Below are 8,888 nucleotides of genomic sequence, written 5' to 3'. Positions count from 1 at the left end.
AATAGTTCCAACAATGTGGGTGGCCGTAAACGCAAAGGTGGAGGAGGTGAGCAAGGGCGTGTCAGTTGTAAAGAACAAAAACTAGCCCCAGCTATTGAATGTCCTGTGATATCTGTGTCGCAAATTGATAGAAAATCGAGCAGTCTTACCGTCAGAGGGAATGTGGATGGCAAAGAACGTGTACTGACTGTAGATACGGGCGCATCTCATTCCTTGATCCGATCTGACTTGGTCAACAGGAGAGTAAAACCGTTACCTGGAGCAAGGTTGCGTACGGTCACTGGCGAGTATAACCAAGTCCAGGGAGAAGTGATATGTGACGTCTTGATTGGAAAGGTCACGGTTCTAGACAAATTCGTTGTGGCGAAGATCGTTGAAGAAGTCATATTGGGAGTGGACTTCTTGGTTGACCATGACATTAAGATCGATACGCAGAGAAGGGTGATGCGTTATGAGAACCAGGATATACCACTTAACTTCAAGTTGGAGAAAGGGTTCAGTAGTAATCGAGTAATGGTGGAGAAGACTCGACAACGAAAGTCAAAAGAAAAGGTTGATGGATCGAATGGGCCAAATAAAGCGAAATTAAAAGTACCTGCGAGAAAAAGACCGGCATTGACAAACCCTAATGGACGCACTAAAACGACTGAAAGAATTTTTTAGAAAGAATGCAAAGGTTGTTTCAAGCCAGCGCGCACTACTGTTGTGAAACATCAAGACGATAATGATGATGCAAAGTCAATCCGCCAAGTGCAAGCTCTGCGAAGAAGTTCATTGGCCAAACAACAGAGTGCGAGGGAACGATCAAGAATAATGAGTAGTAAGATAAAAGGCAGGTACAATGAGAACAACAATTCGGCTTGGGTTCGCCAGAGCCTTGTCTGTTAGCGAAACGGGATTCGCCGCTCGAAGGTGAGGTTGACAATTGGGTTGGAGAAACTATATATTGCGCTACACAACCCCTTGAATCCCCCAGGGTGACTCTAGAATGTGGGTATCAAATGAAAGGTGGTAATGAGTATTTTAAAAGGGAGTAATCCTTAGTTCTGTAGGTGGACGCCGTTTCGAGATATCGCCATAAAGGTGGACCAGGGGTGACTGTAGAATGTGTTTGTACGATATGGGAATCAAATGAAAGGTGTTACTGAGCATTTTAAGAGGGAGTGGGCATTAGGTCTATAGGTGGACGCCTTTTCGAGATATCGCCATTAGGGTGGGCCAGGGGTGATTCTAGAATGTTTGTACGATATGGGTATCAAACGAAAGTTGTTACTGAGCATTTTAAGAGGGAGTGGGCATTAGGTCTATAGGTGGACGCCCTTTCGAGATATCGCCATAAAGGTGGACCAAGGGTGACTCTAGAATGTTTGTACGATATGGGTATCAAACGAAAGGTGTTACTGAGCATTTTAAGAGGGAGTGGGCATTAGGTCTATAGGTGGACGCCTTTTCGAGATATCGCCATTAGGGTGGGCCAGGGGTGACTCTAGAATGTTTGTACGATATGGGTATCAAACGAAAGGTGTTACTGAGCATTTTAAGAGGGAGTGGGCATTAGGTTTATAGGTGGACGCCTTTTTGAGATATCGCCATTAGGGTGGGCCAGGGGTGACTCTAGAATGTTTGTACGGTATGGGTATCAAACGAAAGGTGTTACTGAGCATTTTAAGAGGGAGTGTGCATTAGGTCTATAGGTGGACGCCTTTTCGAGATATCGCCATTAGGGTGGGCCAGGGGTGACTCTAGAATGTTGTACGATATGGGTATCAAACGAAAGGTGTTACTGAGCATTTTAAGAGGGAGTGGGCATTAGGTTTATAGGTGGACGCCTTTTTGAGATATCGCCATTAGGGTGGGCCAGGGGTGACTCTAGAATGTTTGTACGGTATGGGTATCAAACGAAAGGTGTTACTGAGCATTTTAAGAGGGAGTGTGCATTAGGTCTATAGGTGGACGCCTTTTCGAGATATCGCCATTAGGGTGGGCCAGGGGTGACTCTAGAATGTGTTTGTACGATATGGATATCAAATTAAAGGTATTAATGAGGGTTTTAAAAGCGAGTGGCCCTTAGATGTATATGTGAAGGTGTTTTCGCGATATCGACCAAAATGTGGACCAGGTGATCCAGAAAATCATCTGTCGGGTACTGCTAATTTATTTATATATGCAATACCACTAACAGTATTCCTGCCAAGATTCCCAGGGCTGTTGATTTCGCCTTGTAGAACTTTTTCATTTTCTTCTACTTAATATGGTAGGTGTCACTCCCATTTTACAAAGTTTTTTCCAAAGTTATATTTTGCGTCAATAAACCAATCCAGTTACCATGTTTCATCCCTTTTTTCATATTTGGTATAGAATTATGGCATTTTTTTCATTTTTCGTTATTTTCGATATCGATAAAGTGGGCGTGGTTATGGTCGGATTTCGGCTATTTTTTATACCAAGATAAAGTGAGATCAGATAAGTACGTTGACTGAGCTTAGTAAAGATATATCGGTTTTTGCTCAAGTTATTGTGTTAACGGCCGAGCGGAAGGACAGACGGTGGACTGTGCATAAAAACTGGGCGTGGCTTCCACCGATTTCGCACATTTTCACAGAAAATATTTACCGTCATAGAATCTATGCCCCTACCAAATTTAAGAAGGATTGTTAAATTTTTGTTCGACTTATGGCATTAAAAGCATTCTAGACGAAATAAATGAAAAAGGACGGAGGCATGCCCATTTTGAAATTTTCTTTTAGTTTTATATTTTGTTGCACCATATCATTACTGGAGTTGAATGTTGACATAATTTACTTATATACTGTAAAGATATTAGATTTTTTGTTAAAATTTGACTTTTAAACAAATTTTTTTTTAAAAGTGGGCGTGTTCGTAATCCGATTTTGCTAATTTTTCCTTAGCACATATACAATAATAGGAATAACGTTCCTGCCAAATTGCATAATGATATCTTCAACGACTGCCAAATTACAGCTTGCAAAACTTTTAAATTACCTTCTTGTAAAAGTAGGCGGTGCCACGCCCATTGTCCAAAATCTTACTAATTTTCTATTCTGCGTCATAACTTCAACCCATCTACCAAGTTTCATCGCTTTATCCGCCTTTGGCAATTAATTATCGCATTTTTTCGGTTTTTCGAAATTTTCGATATCGAAAAAGTGGGCGTGGTTATAGTCCGATATCGTTCATTTTAAATAGCGATCTGAGATGAGTGCCCAGGAATCTACATACAAAATTTCATCAAGATACCTCAAAATTTACTCAAGTTATCGTGTTAACGGACAGACGGACGGACGGACGGACATGGCTCAATTAAATTTTTTTTCGATACTGATGATTTTCATATATGTAAGTCTATATCTATCTCTATTCCTTTATACCTGTACAACCAACCGTTATCCAATCAAAGTTAATATACTCTGTGAGCTCTGCTCAACTGAGTATAAAAAGTTCTGCAGGGCGAAATCAAAAGCCCTTGGAATCTTGGCAGGAATACTGTTTGTTGTATTACATATATAAATAAATTAGTGGTAGCCGACAGATGATGTTCTGGGTCACCCTGGTCCACATTTTGGTCGATATCTCGAAAACGCCTTCACATATAAAACTAAGGGCCACTCCCTTTTAAAACCCTCATTAATACCTTTAATTTGATACCTATAGAACTAAGGCCCACTCCCTTTAAAAATACTCATTAACGCCTTTCATTTGATACCCATATCGTACAAACACATTCTCGAGTCACCCCTGGTCCACCTTTATGGCGATGTCTCGAAAAGGCGTCGACCTATAGAACTAAGGCCCACTACCTTTGTAGTGTAAACAGCCAACAATTTAATGCCAAATATTTAAAACAGCTAATATGCTACCCTGTAACATAAAAAGGCATCTGATAATTGTTGCTGACATAGCCATTCACACGATTTAATAGGGGTGTGTACAACACACAACCAAACAAATTTGCATTCCAGCAAATTTGCGAACGTTGCGTTTCCCACAGAAGTCACAACTCAACACAGGTGTGTAGGTACATATTTTGTATCGAGCTGTATGTAGGTATGTAAGTATATATGCTTAAAGTAAATATGTATTGTCACGAATATGAGTAACACTAAGTGATACTCACATCCCTAGTCTGATGCTAAGTAAACAAAGCCACAAGAACAATAAAGCAAGCTGCTAGACTTGTATGTACGTTAACAAATTAATCATTATGCCTGCACACATACATACGGGGCAACAGAGAGAGATACTCACAAGCGCATGTCATCATCAGCCGCTCACATATACACACGCATATGTTTACAAATTGCAAATATACGTGTATATAGCTCAAGCATCAGGTTCACGAAATTACTAGACCTTAGGAGAAATGGGTGAACGAGGAAACCGAAGAGTATAAAAGCGGCACAGGCTGAAGCATCAAAAATCAATTTTGATTAACACGCGATTGCAGTAAATTCGTTACAATTTGTGTCAGAAGAGGAATTGTTGAATAAATTCCAGAGGACAACAAGGACATGGCAAAGTTCAGTGAATTGAAGATCCAGCAACTGAAGAAGGAGTTGGAGAGCCGTGGATTGAATACAACCGGGGTTAAACTCGAACTTCAGGCACGACTACGAGAGGCAATAGAAGCAGAAGGAATTAACGTGGAAGAATATGTCTTTCATCTTGATGTCGACGATACAACAACAAAAATTGAAGAGAAAAACGAAACATCGCAGACAGTTACGAGCACAGACTTGAACATGATATTGGCTGCAATAACTGCTCAAACATCGACATTGGCATCGCAGCTGGAATCGCAGAAGACACGCATAACATTGAATATTGAAGCACAAGAAACGCGTATTTCAGAAATATCGACACAGATTACATCAAAGATGGAAGCACAACTGAAAGAACATGAGACACGCATAACAGTACAACTCGAAGCGCAAGAGGCGCGTATATCATCAAAACTCGAAGCGCGCATGGACGAGAAAATAACGCAGTTTGAGGAAAAATTCGAGGTTGAGGTGGATGTTTTGAGAGGTCGTATACAGGAGTTGCAACTAAACAGCCCAGCTGTTTCAGCAAGCAATACGAAGGTAAAAACTCCATCTTTTGATGGCTCTGTTCCTTTCCAGGTCGTTAAGCTACAGTTTGAGAAGACCGCAGCAGTGAACAACTGGAATGCTGAAGATAAAGCTGCTACATTGTTTATGGCATTGAAAGGGCCTGCAGCTGAGATTTTACAAACCATTCAAGAGGGCGAACGGAACTGTTATGAAGCTTTGATGGGCGCTCTAGAGAGACGATATGGAACTGACCATAGGAGACAGATATACCAAATGGAGTTACTGAACCGCTTCCAGAGGCCTGGTGAAACATTGCAAGAGTTTGCGTCGGATGTTGAAAGGCTGGTACATTTAGCGAATGTGGACGCACCCGTGGAATACACTGAAAGGGTAAAGATTCAGAATTAGAAATTAGAATTAGATTATAAATGGCATACGGGACGTCGAAACAAAGCGAGCTACATACGCAAACCCAAAGCCAACATTCGCAGAAACCATGTCACAAGCTCTGATTAAGGAAACAGCGTCGCTTCTGTGCAAGCCAGTTTTCAGAGCACGCCGTGTGGAAGTAGAAAGGCCAGAGTGGGTAGACGCAATATTAGAGGCGCTGAAAGGATCGCAAAAGCGGAGTGGAAGAGTTATCAAATGCTTCAAATGCGGAAAGCCCGGTCACATTGCACGTCATTGCGATCTTGGTTCTAATAGTTCCAACAATGTGGGTGGCCGTAAACGCAAAGGTGGAGGAGGTGAGCAAGGGCGTGTCAGTTGTAAAGAACAAAAACTAGCCCCAGCTATTGAATGTCCTGTGATATCTGTGTCGCAAATTGATAGAAAATCGAGCAGTCTTACCGTCAGAGGGAATGTGGATGGCAAAGAACGTGTACTGACTGTAGATACGGGCGCATCTCATTCCTTGATCCGATCTGACTTGGTCAACAGGAGAGTAAAACCGTTACCTGGAGCAAGGTTGCGTACGGTCACTGGCGAGTATAACCAAGTCCAGGGAGAAGTGATATGTGACGTCTTGATTGGAAAGGTCACGGTTCTAGACAAATTCGTTGTGGCGAAGATCGTTGAAGAAGTCATATTGGGAGTGGACTTCTTGGTTGACCATGACATTAAGATCGATACGCAGAGAAGGGTGATGCGTTATGAGAACCAGGATATACCACTTAACTTCAAGTTGGAGAAAGGGTTCAGTAGTAATCGAGTAATGGTGGAGAAGACTCGACAACGAAAGTCAAAAGAAAAGGTTGATGGATCGAATGGGCCAAATAAAGCGAAATTAAAAGTACCTGCGAGAAAAAGACCGGCATTGACAAACCCTAATGGACGCACTAAAACGACTGAAAGAATTTTTTAGAAAGAATGCAAAGGTTGTTTCAAGCCAGCGCGCACTACTGTTGTGAAACATCAAGACGATAATGATGATGCAAAGTCAATCCGCCAAGTGCAAGCTCTGCGAAGAAGTTCATTGGCCAAACAACAGAGTGCGAGGGAACGATCAAGAATAATGAGTAGTAAGATAAAAGGCAGGTACAATGAGAACAACAATTCGGAAGGTTTCTTGGAGGGACAATTGGTACTGTTAAACAACCCGCACCGGCGGAAAGGTGTTCCAGTCAAATTTCGGTGCAGTTGGGAAGGCCCGTACAAGGTTGTGAAGAAGATCGGTGATACCATCTACCGCATACAAACCATTGAGAAATCACGGAGTAGAAGAGTGGTACATTTGGAGATGCTAGCGGTGTTTAGATCGGGAGATTTGTCTGATCGGGACGATCAGACTTAGGTAGAGGGCAGTGTGACGAATATGAGTGACACTAAGTGATACTCACATCCCTAGTCTGATGCTAAGTAAATAAAGCCACAACAACAATAAGGCAAGTTGCTAGACGTACGTACATAGTAAACAAATTAATCATTATGCCTGCACACATACATGCGGGGCAACAGAGAGAGATACTCCCAAGCGCATGTCATCATCAGCCGCTCACATATACACACGCATATGGATACAAATTGCAAATATACGTGTATATAGCTCAAGCATCAGGTTACCGAAATTACTAGACCTTAGGAGAAATGGGTGAACGAGGAAACCGAGGAGTATAAAAGCGGCACAGGCTGAGGCATCAAAAATCAGTTTCGATTAAGACGCTATCTAGCGAGCAATAGCAGTATTATTTGAAAATAGTAGAGTTATTTATTGTGAAGTACTTTAATAAAGGCCATTTTGCATTATTAAATATTGGAGTTATTTATTCGACAGTTTAGCGATACGAACGTTAGCAGAAGATTGCAAATAAGGGGAATTGCAGTAAATTCGTTACAGTATGTAAGAATATGTTTAGAATAATTTAGCATTGTAACGAATTTACTGCAATTCCCGTTATTTGCAATCTTCTGCTAACGTTCGTATCGCTAAACTGTTGAATAAATAACTCCAATATTGAATAATGGAAAAATGGCCTTTATTAAAGTACTTCACAATAACACTTATACTTTGCAACTAGCTTGCTTAATAACCAAACTGACTGATAGCTTAATTGAAACTGATTCTCGCCTCTACCGTTGTCACCCTTTTATACTGTCTGATTTCCTCATTGCATATTTCTAGGCTTTTCTAATTCCAGAACTTACTAGTTAGTTATAAATTTCTCAGCTGCAACTACAGATGTATAATTTTTATAGCTTCTCTCATACCCCCTGCGCTTGTATGTGTGAGCGACACTTCCACAATCACAATTGCATACCTTTAGGAGCATTTCAGATAAGATATCTGCATGTGCTTGTGCGTTGCTTCTCCGCCGCGTGCACGCGTATGTGTAGACATAATGATTGAATTATTGATGTGAATTCACGTCACTGCTTAGCATCGGCCTAGAGATGGCAGTACCCCTTAGTGTTGCTAACATTCGTAACAGTATAAATAAGCTGACAATATTTGAATAAAAACCATTCGCCAGAATTAGCTCATTGATGTTAAAAACTCACAAAACCCATTACTTCATTTTAATCTTTTATATGGCGATTCTGCCTATGATTCTGGTGGCTGATTTTTCAGCCTAATTTCATAGCTGGCAAGCATACGTCATTTTAATCTTTTATATGGCGATCCTGCCTTGATTCTACTGGCTCATTATTCAGCCTAATTCATTGGTAAGGATTTTACTGGCTGATTACAGCCTAAGCCTTGTAAAAGAAAAAAAAGAGAAGAGAAGAGAAATGATAATTAAATTCGGCCACCAACAGTAAAAATTGCGGCAATTGGAAGACCTCAACAAAACATACATTGGAACGATACAGAGAAGATCAGCATGGGCTCTGCGCAAGGGTGACACCGAAATCGTGAAGCTTTCAGGACTAACAGCTAATAATTATAAGTATAATACGTATATTAACTTAATTTTGACAATTTAGAAATTATTTTTGAGCAGGAAAATATTCGGGCAACCTAACGGCTGCCTATTGGCAAGCAAAAATTTAAATTTCTGCTGTAAAAACTTTTTGTTACTAATTATTGAGCTATATTCCCAGAAGAGGACATACAAAATCAAAGCCCATTTGACCAAATTTTCGACAAATTAGTTAAACTAAATTTATATTTCCAGGAATGTGAACATTAGGGTGTTGAAGAAAAAAAAAATATTTTTTTTTGAAATGTTTAGTGATGTTTTACCAAAATAGAAAAATTTTTTTAAGCCCAAAATGGCATAGAAAACAAAAGGAAAAAAAAAGAAAATAGCATAGGAATTAATTTTTAATAATAAAACAAGAAAAAAATAAACTGTATTTAACTATCCATCATTTGAA

At 40.3% G+C, this 8,888-nt stretch overlaps 1 pseudogene; it reads left to right on the top strand.

Annotated features, from left to right (window-relative positions):
* Nucleotides 1-8,342: 8,342 nt before the first annotated feature.
* LOC137247338 (U6 spliceosomal RNA) lies at nt 8,343-8,443 on the top strand (annotated as a pseudogene).
* Nucleotides 8,444-8,888: the final 445 nt, after the last annotated feature.

Source organism: Eurosta solidaginis, chromosome 3, assembly GCF_040869045.1.
Source record: "Eurosta solidaginis isolate ZX-2024a chromosome 3, ASM4086904v1, whole genome shotgun sequence".
NCBI lineage: Eukaryota > Metazoa > Arthropoda > Insecta > Diptera > Tephritidae > Eurosta > Eurosta solidaginis.
Note: the sequence above shows the minus strand (reverse complement) of the source record. Positions and strands in the feature narration are given on the sequence as shown.